Source organism: Rhinatrema bivittatum, chromosome 1 (assembly GCF_901001135.1).
Source record: "Rhinatrema bivittatum chromosome 1, aRhiBiv1.1, whole genome shotgun sequence".
NCBI classification, from domain to species: Eukaryota; Metazoa; Chordata; class Amphibia; order Gymnophiona; family Rhinatrematidae; genus Rhinatrema; species Rhinatrema bivittatum.
The window spans coordinates 598,747,125-598,761,397 of NC_042615.1; the positions used below are offsets into that span (position 1 = coordinate 598,747,125).

The 14,273-nt window shown below is 44.6% G+C and overlaps 1 protein-coding gene across 5 annotated transcripts in view; it reads left to right on the top strand.

Moving 5' to 3' along the window:
- Positions 1-14,273, top strand: part of ZNF608 (zinc finger protein 608) — a 332,629-nt gene that overhangs the window by 286,030 nt on the left and 32,326 nt on the right. The gene's annotated exons all lie outside the window — the stretch shown is intronic.

Genomic DNA, 14,273 nt, shown 5'->3' on the forward strand with positions numbered 1-14,273 from the left:
TGGAGCACAACTCAGGTGGAAGTATAACTGCATCAGCAAGCCTGAAGGCGTCTCTCTGAAATGTGAAAAGAGCGCCCGGTCTTCTCAATCATTTGCAATGGATATTTGTTGTAAGTCGTCTTCAACCAAGAATTAATAAATACATTTAAATAATTATATACAAAATATTATCAATTATAAACACTAAAAATTAAAAAACAAAAAATTAAAAAATTAAAAATAGTGAGCGAAATATTTATAGATTAATCTAGCACCCCTTTTTTTGTTGCTGATTGCCTTTTTGGGTTTGCTTAGCTCTTTTTGCTTATTCTATTTTATTTAATCAATATACAACACTAATCCAAAAATAGTCTCCCAGTCTTCATGTTTTGTACTTGTCTATTGTTTTTTTTTCCTTCCTCATTAAAATCAAACATTGCATATTCTTCTAATATTTGCACACCATCCCATAACCTTACAGGTTAGTCCTCAGCTGTCCTCAAATACCTTATTGCTCTTTACTCCATTTTTCTCCCCAGCACTATCATACCTGTAATGCATCTTTTTCTGAAGACAAGCAGGATGGCAGTTCTTGGATGTAGGTAACATCAAATGGAGTCTGGCACCAAAGTTTTTTGAAGTTTTGAACATGCCCCACTGGACATGCTATACATCCACACAGGTTCCTTTTAGTCTCATTTTTCCGAGACTTTCTCTCTCCTCTTGCTTGCCATATTTTTTGCTTCCTAGAAGTGCAGGATTCGTTAATCATGGGGGTCCCATGGTTTTCTATTCTTTTAGTTACCTGTAGGTAGGTTGTTTGAGTGTTAAGTTTTCTTGTTTATTCAATGGCCTTATGGTGTATCACTGCCTTTTGGCTGCATTGGTCACAATTTTCCCACCATCGAAAAGTTTGATTTTGTTTCATTAATTTTTCAAATGATGCCACTGAAGCAGAAGAAAACCAGCGGCTTAAAAAAGTGTTCAATGTGCAAACAGGTCATGTCTATCACAGATCCCCATGATAGATGTATCCTTTGCCTGAGGGCTGACTGCGACATCCAGGGATGTCCTCTGTGTGACTGTGATCTGTAGAGGGTGTATCTTCCATCTTTACTGCATGGAAAAGCACTTTAGGTATTGTAACTTTGGCTTATCTATACCTGCATCAGAGGCATTGACATTGAGGAACCCAGGAAATTGCACTGCCAGCTGGCGGTGCAGCATCATCAGGGGTACAGCAATCTCTCTTGACATCAAGCACCAGACAGAGTTAAGGAGAGAGGCTCCTCCTATCCAAAGAGAGTGAAGAGTACCAGCCTCACAGAGCTCTGATAATTTGCATCAGGTAAAGGCCAAGAAACATCTGTCGATGCATGATGCTGAGAGCAGGAACATTCTGGCTCATCCTTCTTCATTCCTGGGAATTGTGACAGTCTCTGAGGGCCCAGGTGGCAGCCATTGATAAACCCCTGGAGTCCCAGGAAGACATCGCCTCTCTTCTTGATTCGCAGGCCATGTTGGCATCGGCAATTTTTGAGGAGGATCTCGCTTTCATCTCAAACAGCAGAGGGCTCAAAAGCTACAACATGCACCACAGCCAAAACCTGGGACAGAGTTTTGATCAGATTGGGGCAAGCATAGCCAGGGTTCCAGTATCCATGCAAGAGGGAGCTGAGGTTTTATATAAACATTTGGCCTAATGTAATCTCAATCACTTGGGTTCAAAACATAATCAGAAAAAGATACAGATCTCTGAGGAACTCTTGGTCACTTTACTGCTGCTAAAGAAGCTCTTCTCCCTCTTAGAGCCCAATGCAGTCAAACCTGTTCTATCAGAAGAAGGTCGGCAAGGATTTCACTCCCAAGTATTTCCCAATCCCAAAGTGAACTGGGGGTTTCCATCCCATCCTAGACATTAGGACTTTTAACATGTATCTGGTACAGGAAAAATTCAAGATTGTTTCCCTTTCATTCCCATTCTAGAAATGGGGACTGGTTATGCTGCCTAGATCTAAAGGATGCTTACACCTACATAAGTGATTTTCTCAGCTCATGAGAAATATCTCAGATTCCTAGTAAGGAAACTTCACCTCCATTATTGCATGTTGACATTCAGCTTAGTGTCAGCACTACAAGTATTTGCTGAATACTTTGTGGTAGTAGCTGCACATCTATGCAAATTGGGGGTTCATACATTTCTCTACCTGAACAATTAGCTGGCCAAGGGCACTTCCTAAGACAGTGCTATAGAATCAATGAGCAAACCCACCTGGATGTTGGAGTGGTAGGGATTGTCATCAATTATCCAAAATCTCACTTGAGCCTGTCATCTCAATAGAATACATAGGAGTACTGCTAGACATGACCCGGGCAAGAAAATTCTTCCCACAGGAGAGAATGTAATTCACTGTGAAAATGCGGATTACACTCCATCTGAATTTGAGGATAGAGAATATGTCATCTCTAATATTAAGATCCAGCAAGGAATATTTCAGAGAGATTCTCTGTCACCACTTTTGTTTTGTGTGGCAATAAATCCACTGCGTACTCTAACTCCTTTCGGTTATGAAATTAGCTTTAACTCTAGAGCAACCAAAACCCTACCAATGATATCTTACTTATTATTTGTATATAATGTGAAACTCCAGTTCCTTTGTTTCTTATCTAGCAGAACAACTTCGAGTAGTGAAGAGTTTTTCAGATGACATCAGATGATAAAACTGAAAACATTTATTTGACTGCAGTACAAAGGAACTAGAGCAGGAAGCTGTATATAAATATCTAGGCATAGAGGAAGATAGAAGAATTTAGCATAAAGTATTGAGAGAAAAGATCAGTAAAGAATACTATAGGAGAGTGAAGTTTATATTGAAGAGTGCCTTAACAGCATTAAATAATATACAAGCTATTAATCAACTTGCAATTCCTGCACTATCGTATACTTTTGGAATAATAGACTTGTCCCATAAATATATTGAAAGCTCATATATGCCTATCAGGTAATCTATAAGAACCAGTGTATGCTGAGATTGTGCATTCCTAGAACTGAAGATGGTATGAGTCTTATTGAAATTGATTATACATATAGAATTATCATAATAGGACTTCAGGCATATTTAATTGCATCAATGAACACAAATGCTCAAATAGTGCTGATGTACGAAAGCGATCAAACAGTCTCAGTCCTTAAGCTTGGACAGTTTTGGCGAATAGAGAATGACTGAAAATCTACCAGAACATGAAGAGAAGGAAGCTACAGAACTAGCAAAACAAAAGAAAAAACACTGTAAAGAATCAGATCAGCAAACAAGGAAGGATAATTTGTAGAACCACATATGGGAAGTATAGAGAGCTACTCTAAAAATGCCATGTGAATCAAGATTTTACACAGCAGTTGTTAAGGAGGCGTGAACTCAAAACATATAGATGAAAGATTGATAATTGTAGCTCACAGAATAGTGGATTATTTATTTATTTATTTACTAATTTTTTTTACTATACCGATATTCAAGACAATGTCTTATCGTACCGGTTTACATCAAACAAGGGCAAACCAGATAAACATGTTGAGAAAAAATTACATATAACAGGGGTCGAAGAACTCGGAACAAATCAGAAATGTAATCTTATTTTAACATAGGGCTAGAATAAGATTATTGACAAGATGGTTCTCAGCCAGCCTAGAAAAGACTAGTAAAAACAGGCAAATGCAGATTCTTCAACACAGAGCAGGAAACAGTTCGGTATTGCAGAATATGCAAGGGAAAAGTGTTGCTCGTTGGAGATTTTAATCTGTCAAATGTGGATTGAAGCATCCCTTCTGCAGAATCTGAAAAAAATAGTGGATGCCTTTCATGGGGCTCTGCTCAAACAAATGGTAATGGAACCCACTAGGGTGGGTAGGATACTCGATCTAGTGCTCGCTAATGGGGATAATGTCTCTGATGTTCAGGTAGCGGCTCACTTGAGTACCAGTGATCATCGGGTGATATGGTTGTATAGGATACAGAGAAGTCACACAAAGACCCGAGTTTTGAATTTCCAAATATGGACTTTGTCAAAATGGAAATGTACCTGGAGGAAGAACTGGAAGACTGGGAGAAAATGGGTGATGTGGAATAACAGTGGGACAAATTAAAAGGAGCTATTAGAAAGGCAACAAATCTATATGTTAGTAAAGTAAATAAGAGTAAGATGAAAAAGAAACAGATTTGGTTCTCAAAGGAAGTGGATGGAAAAGTTAAAACAAAAAGAACAGCATTCAAGAAGTATAAAGGATCCCAAAAAAAATAAAGGAAGAATATCTGTTAAAACTGAGGGAGATGAAGAAAGAGAATTCAGGAAAGGAAACGTTCAAGTGGAAGAAAGGATTGCCAAAGAGGGAATGTGAGGTGACAAAACATTTTTCAGATATATCAGAGAAAGCAGGGAGGCCTAAAGATATAGTGAAATTGAAAGGTGACAAAGAGCACTGTGTGGAGAGAGATTAAGAAATGGTGGAAATATTAAACAAATACTTCAGTTTGGTGTTCACTAAAGAAGACCCTGGAGAAAGGTCCATTGCTGGTTGACAAGACCGTAGGTAGAGATGGTGTAGATGAAACTCCATTTACAGAACACAGTGTATGGGAAGAGCTAGGGAAAATGAAAGTGGACAAGGCCGTGGGGCCAGATGAGGTTCATCCCAAGATACTAAGGGAGCTCAGAGATTGTACAGGTCTGCTGCATGACCTGTTCAATAGATCCCTGGAAACAGGAGTGGTGCCAAGTGATTGAAGAAGAGCAGTGGTGGTCCTGCTTCACAAGAGCAGTAGCAGAGAGGAGGTTGGAAACTACAGACCGGTTAGCCTCATGTCAGTGGTGGGAAAATTAATGGAGACTCTGCTGAAGGAAAGGATAGTGAACCATCTACAGCCAGGAGGATTGCTGGACTCAAGGCAGCATGGATTCACCATCTGACTGATTTTTTTGAATAGGTGACTAAATAATTGGATCGAGGAAGAGTGTTCAATGTGATCTACTTGGATTTCAGCATAGCTTTTAATTTGGTCCCGCATAGAAAACTTGTGAATAAAATGAAAAGCTTTGGAGTGAGTGCCAAGGTGGTGGTATGGATTACAAACTGGTTGACTAATAGAAGACAACATGTCAATGGAACCTACTCTGAAGAGAGAACAGTGTTAAGTGGAGTGCCACAAGGATCAGTATTGGGACCTGTTCTGTTCAATATCTTTGTGAACGACATTGCAGAAGGGATAGAAAGTAAAGTGTATCTACTTGCAGATGATACTAAGATCTGCAACAGAATGGACACACTGGAAGGAGTAGAAAGACTGAAACATGATTTGAGAAAGCTTCAGTAGTGGTCATAGATATGGCAGCTGGGGTTCAATGCCAAGAAGTGCAGAGTCATGCATCTGGGGTGCAGTAATCCAAAAGAGCGGTATGTGATGGGGGCTGAAAGACTGTTGTGCATGGACCAAGAGGGGGACCTTAGGGTGATAGTGTCTAGCGATCTGAAGACAGCAAAGCAATGTGATAAGGTAATAACTAAACCCAGAAGAATGCTGGACTGCATTGAGAGTGGAATAACAAGTAAGAAAAAAGTGATAATCCCCTCATACAGGTCTTTAGTGAAGCCTCATATGGAGTACTGTGTTAGTTCTGGAGACCATATCTCAAAAGGGATAGAGACAGGATTGCGGTCTAGAGAAGGGCAACCAAAATGGTGTGGGGTCTCTATCAGATGATTTATAAGGACAGGCTCAAAGACCTAAATATGTTTACCCTGGAAGAGAGGAGTTGCAAGGTAGATGTGATATAAACCTTCAGGTACCTGTAAGGTTTTAATGATGCATGGACTTCAAATCTTTTCTGTTGGAAAGGAATCAGTAGAACTAGGGATCACAAAATGAAACTTCAGAAAGGACAACTCAGAACTAATGTCAGGAAATATTCCTTCATGGAGAGGGTGGTGGATGCCTGGAGTGCCCTTCTGGATGACGTAGTGAAGACAAAAGTAGTCAAAGAATTCAAAGGGGCATGGTTAAACACACTGGATCCCTAAAAGCTAGAAGACAGAAATGAAGAATGCATGGCGGTAACCAGCTCAGTGCAACAGTTAGTAGCCTTAGCAGAAGCATAGGGATTTCTACTCTCAACCAATAAGCCTTGATAGTTTTGACACGACTGCAACATCACTCTTTGATTTGATGGCACGTGTGTGTGTGTGTGTGTGGGGGGGGGTGTTATATGCAGACGGCAACCAATACAAACCCCAGCTTTTATGGTCTGGGGGTACTGATATACAGACATAAGGGGAAACGCACAGGACTGCTTCTAAAGCCGAGTCCAAAAGCAAAGCAAGTCAGTTTTACCAGTATTTTCAGGAAGGCTCTTCACTAAGTAAAAATGTTGCAGTAAGTTTTTTATAGGTTTGACAGTTGCTTTTTTTATTGTAAATATTACTGTCCTTATCATAAGGATTGGGGGTAACTGCATGGACTACCCTTAAGAGAAACCAGGGGGTGACCTACATGGCATGGTAGTCTGCTGAGCAGACTAGATGAATCATTTGGTCCTTTTCTGTCATCATTAATATGTTACTTTGGATGTGATGTGCTGATTTCAGAAGGTCTGTAAAGAGAAAAGCACAAGGCAAGGCTACTTATTCATTGGAAACTGTGAAATTATTATAACAAACCTACCAAAATAATACTGGAAACACAACCTGAATAGAATAGAACGAAGAAGTTATAATCACCTGAGACATTCCTATTCCCACCAATAGAAACATTGATGCTAGAAAACCATATATTGTGGTGAAGGAGAAAAACACAAGAATGTCACTGCTGATAGAGGTATCAGTACCTAGTGACTATTCTGTGGATCGTATGGAGAAAGCGAAGATCCTTAAGTACTAGCAGGTCAATACAGTAAAGTGCGGCCGCGGTTACCCTGCTCCTAACCCGCTTTCTACCCACTTTTCGGCCGCATTAGCCCTTCCTGCGATACACAATCCCCTTTAACCTACTCTTACCGCGTCCTTAAATCACCGGGTAACCCCTTCCGCCCGCAGCATGTATATTATATGTAAACGATCGAATTAGCTATTCCCTCCCATACAGTAACGCACGCCCTGACTATCGCTGTTTTACCCTGCCGTTTTGCCGCACGTTTAACCTGCTAACTTACCGCCTACCCTTACCCCTGCGTTAGAGGCAGGGGTAAGGGTAGGCGGCAAACTTTCCCCCAGCCCTCGCTCACCTGCCCTGGCCGCGTCCATGGGTGCTGGTCTCCGGGGCAACCCCAGTCCTCTCCCCTTCTCCCGAAGCAACGAAAGCGGGAAAAAGCGAAAAAGCGAAAAAAAAAAAGTTGCAAGAGAGAGAGGGGAGAGAGGACAGGCAATCCTACGCTCAGGATTGCCAGTCCTCTCTCCCCTCCTCCCGAAGCAACGCGCGAAAAGCAGCCTTGCTTTTCGGGAGGAAGGGAGAGAGGACTGGCAGTGAAAAACAACGAAGCGACTTACTTTTTTTGCAGCCCCCCTCCGGAGACGGACATCGGCGAAGACGACCGCGGCTCCCCTGCCTCCAGCTGCCCGCGAAGATGGACGCATCGCACGGGCGAAAGCGGCCCCTGTGCGTGCAATTGGGCCGCTCAAGATGTGACGTCACGACGTTTGGCGTCATGGCATGTGACGTCACGTCTTGAGCGGCCAATTGCACGCACAGGGGCCGCTTTCGCCCGTGCGATGCGTCCATCTTCGCAGGAAGCTGGAGGCAGGGGAGCCGCGGTCTCTCGTCGCCGATGTCCATCTCCGGAGGGGGGCTGCAAAAAAAGTAAGTCGCTTCGTTGCTTTTCACTGCCAGTCCTCTCTCCCCTCCTCCCAAAAAGCAAGGCTGCTTTTCGCACCTTGCTTCGGGAGGAGGGGAGAGAGGACTGGCAATCCCGAGCGTAGGATTGCCCGTCCTCTCTCCCCTCTCTCTTGCTACTTTTTTTTTTCGTTTTTTCCGCTTTCATTGCTTGCTTCGGGAGGAGAGGAGAGAGGACTGGCAATCCCGAGCGTAGGAGAACCGTCCACTTCCTGGTACCTGTCATTTCAAATGTCATTTGAAATGACATTTGAAATGACAGATACCAGCGTGTCCGTGAAGCGTTAGGCCAGCGCACCCAGGATACTGTATAGCGCTCTATACAGTAAAATGGGTTGCGCGGGCCTAACGCTTCACGGACGCTTCTTAGACGCAGCTTGCATTTGCAAGCTATTTACATACAGTATCGAGCGGTAGGTGAGCTGGACTGTGTGTGCGGCAACCGCAGGTGCGCCCTAACGCAGCTCTCCCTACCGCTCCTTACTGTATCAGCCTGAAAGAGATGCAATCAGAGACCAAGAAAATGTGGCAGAAAGATTCAGAAATAGTCCTAATTATATTGTGTTCCACTGTGTCATGGAGTGTGAGTCCTTTGGGCTGTGGAGGGGTTGGCACTACCCTACTACCGAACCAACTAGGCCCCCACCAACAGGCAGATGCACTAATGCTAGGACAAGGGCTAGGCTTCACCTGTACCAGCCTCTTCCCCCGCAGGTTGAGCGTTTGGGTTTTGAGGCTGGTAGGACTTAGGTGAGGGTCCTATAGAGAGCAGTCAGGCAGAGTCAGTAATTAGGCCAAGGTCAGGACAGGCCACGTCAGTATCCAGGCAGTGGTGAAATCCGAAATGCAGTCAGGAAGAAAGGAAAAGCAAGAGACCAGGCGAAGGATAGGATTAAGAAACAGCAAAGAGCAAGTCTGCAACAGGGCAAGGCAGGAACAGAGACAAGGCAAGGCTGGAGTTGGAACGAGGCATCACATACTGCAGCAAATCACAGCAGGGGACCTGTTAGCTGAGGCGCCAGCCTGCTGCAAATTACTTTCTTTTATACCCCAGGAAGTCCCAATTACCAGGCCTATAAAAGTAGGTCAAGGAAAACAGGAAATGCTATGTGTGGCCCTTAGATTCAGCAGTTGCAGGATGCTCTTCCAGAGGTGTTGGAGGTAAGGGGTGTTACAGTACCTTCTCCTCTAAGCCTCCTTCCCAGGTGCTTGGGGGGAGGGGGGGGGAAGAGGCAGTGGAATTCTCTGGTGAGCTGGGAAGCTTGAAGATTCCCAGGTATACTCTTCTAGACCAAGAGATTAGTTAATAAAGTTTTCCCTATTTTCTTTTGGGGTCCAGTATTTCTTGAACTTTATATCCTTTATCCGGATCTGTTCGTACAGGGGTCAGAATGGGTCCAGTAAAGCAAGGGGAAAACGTTTTCTAAAGGAGTCCTTGGGTGGAGATCCTCAGTGCCCAACCAGCCCCTATCCCCTGGTTTAAACTGGGGTAATAGACGGTGCTTTTTGTCAACTCTGACTGGAGGTATGGAAGGCTTGAAGGATCCACGTTCAAGATTCTCCTTTATATCATCAGAAATTGTCGATGTCTTAAAGACAGATTGAGGGTGAATTCTGCCATGAGGAGTTACCTTGCTGGGAAGGAGGTTAACTGTACCTTTGTAGGTCCGGTGAAGCGATGACATTTCTGCTTGTTTCTTATTAGTGTCCTCCTTGTAACTCATATAGGCTTATTGGGGCTTGGGTGGTAGTGGGAGCATGGACTGAACGAGGGTTGATGGGAGAACTGATTGTAAGCATTTCTGGGAGCACCTGATCTGCTGACAAATCGATGCTCAAGTTATGCTCCTTAAGCCAGAGACGCCCCAGAATAATGGAATTAACAGACTTGGACAGGATGAGGAAGGAGATTTGTTCCAGGTGTAAGGTTCCTGTCTGGAGGGTCACGTGAGCTGTGTTTGCCTGTATCTTCTCCGGTAATGGCTCCCCATACACCAAGGAGATCGTGATTGGAAATACCAGTTGTATAACAGGGAGGTTGTATCTCTGTAACAGGTCTTCTTCAATAAAATTCCCAGCCATTCTAGAGTCCATAAATTCCTCGGTGTAAATTTCTATTGAACCATTCTTCAATTTTACTGGGTTCAGCATCTGCATGGAGGGAGGTGGCCAGGTCTGATCTAGGGCTGCTTCTACCCTACCGGCTAACTTATCCTTGATACAGTTGACGAGACCCTGCCAGAAGAGGGCCACCAGGTTTTCTTGATTCCAGTGCAGTTCCAATGCTAAGGTCCTGAACAGGATGGCATTCTCACCCACCATCTTCTTTCCCTGACAAAGGTGAAACAGGTCTGCAGCCGCAGAGGAAGATCATCCAGGTTCGTCAAAGACCCTGTAAAATAGAATTAAGAATTCCTCATGGCTCCCCATGAGGGGTTCATTCCTCTCCCATAAGGGGGAGGCCCAGGCTACGGATGACCTGGATAGCAACAAGAAGATGAATGTCACCTTGCATGGTCACTTGGGAAACTGGTTGCTTGCAACTCGAAGTGCATCAAGCACTGGTTGAGAAAACCACAGCAGGTCTTGGAATCTCCAACATCCCAGGGCGAGAGTGCTGCTTGGGGTATAGAGGCCAGGATATGTGCTGGCATAGGGGAGGCCATTGCCAGTGGTACAGGCTGAAGGACTTGGGTCTGGAGTGCACGTCCACGTGCAGCAGGCTTTGGAGTGATCTGACACGAGGTGCATCAACTGCTCTTGCTGGTGCTGCTGTACCCTATGGAACAGTCCTGGCATGGCTTGGAGCAAGAGCGTTTCCACCAAACTCATGGCCTCAGCAGTCTGTCATTGATTGAGTCCTTTGGACTGTGGTGAGGTTGGCAATGCCTGAGTAGCAAACCAGTTAGGCCTCCGCCAACAGTAGGCAGACACACCAAACCTAGGGCAAGGGCTAGACTTCACCTATTCTGGCCTCTTCCCTGCAGGTTGTGCCTTTGAGTTCTGAGGCTGGCAGGACTTAGGTCAGGGTCCTATAGAGAGCGGTCAGGTAGTCCATATCCAAGCAATGGTCAGGGCAGGCAGAAGTCAGGCAACATCAGCATCCAGGCAATGGTCAAATCCGAAAGGCAGTCTGGGAGAAAGAAAAAACAAGGAAAGGAGGCAAGAGACTAGACAAAGGGTAGGACTGGAGTAAGACAAAGCAAGAAAAACAAACAGACATACAGAAGATTCTGTCCCCAATAAAGGGCGAAGGTGTTCAAGGCTAGTTTGACTTCTGTCCCTCTTCCTGAGCACAAGTTTGGGACTCTTCTATTCAGAGGAGAGACAAACAAATCCACAATGGGTGTGCCCCTCTTGCAAAATATCTGGTTTGCTATTCTGTCCAGACATCATTTGCCGGGTTCGAGGATGCAACTCGACCAGAACATTCTCCTCACCTGCCAAATACATGGCTTTGAGGACCATTCCTTGAGAAACAGCCCAGTCTCACATCTGACAGTTTCCTAACACTGGAGGTATGATTCTGTATCTCTGTGCTTGTTGATGTAAAGCAGAAACTTGATTGTTCATTTGGTCAAGGACAGTTTTGTTAGCCAACTGATCTTTGAAAGCCCTTAGAGAGTACTGTACTGCCATTAACTCCAGGAAAGTTATCTGATGATACATTTCCTAAGCAGACCATAGACCCTGGTGCAATAGGTGAGCTCCCCAGTCCAGGTTTGACACATTCATTGTTAGGACAATTTGCACTGGAGAAATTTGAAAGGGTATTCCCTTAGCTAGAATGGATGAGAATCAGCCACCAGGACAGAGTGTCTTTAGAGGCTGAGTGATGCAAATGTTGTCTCAGATATCCTGAGTCACTTGCTCCTACTGTGATCGAAGGATCCACTGGGCTCTTCTCATATGAAGATGTGCCAAGGGTGCAACATGAACAGTTTGTTTATTTACATAAATGTATATACTGCCCATTTCCAAAACCTGTTCTGGGTGGTATATTAGGCCCAACATATCTCCTGCCAACACCTACTGACTCAATTTCATCTTCTCCCCTGTGGATATAAGTGTGATATTTCTCTCGGGGCAATTTCTCCAAATGAATTTGTTTACTCATACCTTGACAGGCATAAACTTTGAACTTTGTTTGTAAGCCAAAGTGTATTGGGAATGATCTCAATCTCTCAAATTTCCTGCTAATGCCCTTCTTAGTACTTGCATTTTGCCCTAGACAGCCTCCTTCTGGAGTTCATAGAGTGTAATTTTTATAAGCAACATATCAAGTTTTGCCTGGAAATTCTTAATCAGGCTAGTGTGTAACACTCCTTTACTCCTAGTGCTTCTGGCAGATCGTCCTGCACCTGCTGCATCCAAGGGCCACATGTAGCATCCAGCCTGGCAACTGGGATTTCCTGGGGCACTGGCTGATGTCAGCACATACTGGCCAGGTATATAAGGAAGTCCTTTGCAACCAACTGGTACCTCAGCAGTGGGTCCCCTGCTCCAGCTTTGCCCTTATCTGATACTTCTATTGGCAAAGACCTTGCTGAAACTAAGAAGAGACTGGGGAGCTATGAACCTCATTACTCTCTGAAATATATTTGGTTTCCACTCCTATGAGAGATATCCATCAGGAATCCAGTCAGGTTGGGGAATTTCCCAAATTCTCATCTCTCCAACTCAGGGGCTGTTGCATATTTATTTATTTGTTTTTAAAATGTATTAGCCACATTATTTGTCGTACAGTAGAAAATGTTCATAAAAATACAGATAGTTACAAAAATTGCAAACAAAATGATACAATATAATATATGAGCAGATTGGCAAAAAGGATTGACAACTGCCTCAGTAACATTGTTATGCTCAGGCTTGTGGACCCTTGGGCCGACGAGAAGATGGTATACCTTGCGGAGGATCTGTAGGTTCTCTCGTCAGGTGGCGAGGCAGAACAGAAGAGGAGAGCAGTTGACCCTCGGCACTGGAGACGGAGGAGACCGCAGGCAGATGAAGAGGCTAGAAGAGGAGCTATGTCTTCACCCCTGGAAGTCAGTGGTCCCCCCAGGAGGAGCCCGTAGGGACCCAGACCACTAGGACTTAGGTGGACCCAGAGGAGTCATGGTATCGGTGCAAGGGCTGACTGGAGCTTCACCCTGAAAGTCTGCAGTCCCCCCAAGAGGAGCCCGTAGGGACCTGGACCGCTGGGACTTAGGCAGACCCTTGGAGACGGAGTCCAGGAGGGGTCCAAGATCAAGTGCCAGAGAGTCATCACTACCAGTCCGAGGTCACACACCGAGGGATCACCACTTGCCAGTCCGAAGTCACACCAGAGAATCACCGTAAGCCAATCTGAAGTCAGGAACCGAGAAGACCAAGACGTAACAGGAGCAAGGATCCGAAGATCACGGAACTCACCGAAGCAAGCAGACTAGACAGCGCTGGAGGACGTTGCCAAGTCAGGGAATGAGCAGAGGAAGCTTCCCTTTATACTTCCCCTGCTCAGGCTGATCAAGGACAGGTGAGGCAAGTTAAAGGGATCAGGTCCCTTTAAATCTCTGAAGGGGGCGTGGCCTCGCGCCTAAGGTTGGCGGCAGCCATCTTGAATTTCCTCCGCGGAGGAAAGGTTGCAAGAACGGCGCGGGGGCAGAGCAGGGACAGCTCTCCACCCGACGGTCAGGATGGGGACCCGCCCCGGGGCAAGGATCACCCGGTCAGGAGTTTCCCGCGAAGTTGCTGCGGTGGATCGCCACTGTGGATGAGGTAGGGGACCGCGGTCGTGGTCTCCCACGGCCGCGGGACACAACAAACATCAATACCGGAAGATAATGGCATATGAGCTCTGCATGACTAAAGCCAAGTTATATGACATATATGCTCAATCAATATAGCTAAAACCAAACTAAAGGCTGATTACAGTAAAATGCCTGTTTAAATAAATGGGTCTTTATCTGCTTTTTGAACATTTTTATACAGGTTTGTTTATGCAAAATTACAGATAACTGGTTCCATAGAACCAGTCTAACAATCGCGAATAACCTTTCCTGCCCTCAGAAAGCCTGACCGAACAGTAATTGGGGGCAACAAGTGGGCATTGTCCTTCTGATATCAGATTTCTGGTAGGATGATAGATCTTTAGCAAATAATTTATACATACTGGAGCATCCTCGCTCAATGCATTGTGAATCGTGGTGAGGATTTTGTACTGAATTTGATACTCAATCGGCAACCAGTGTATAAAGTTCAACACTAGGATAATGTGATCAGATTTGGAGGTTCCAGTCAGAATCCTGGCTTCTGAGTTTTGAATTATCTGAAGAGGCCTCAAAATATATAGGGGGAGACTCAAGGACAAAGAGTTGCAATAATCTATACCTGTTATTACCAAAATCTGTAGAATGGACCAGAAATCATTTGAATCAAGAG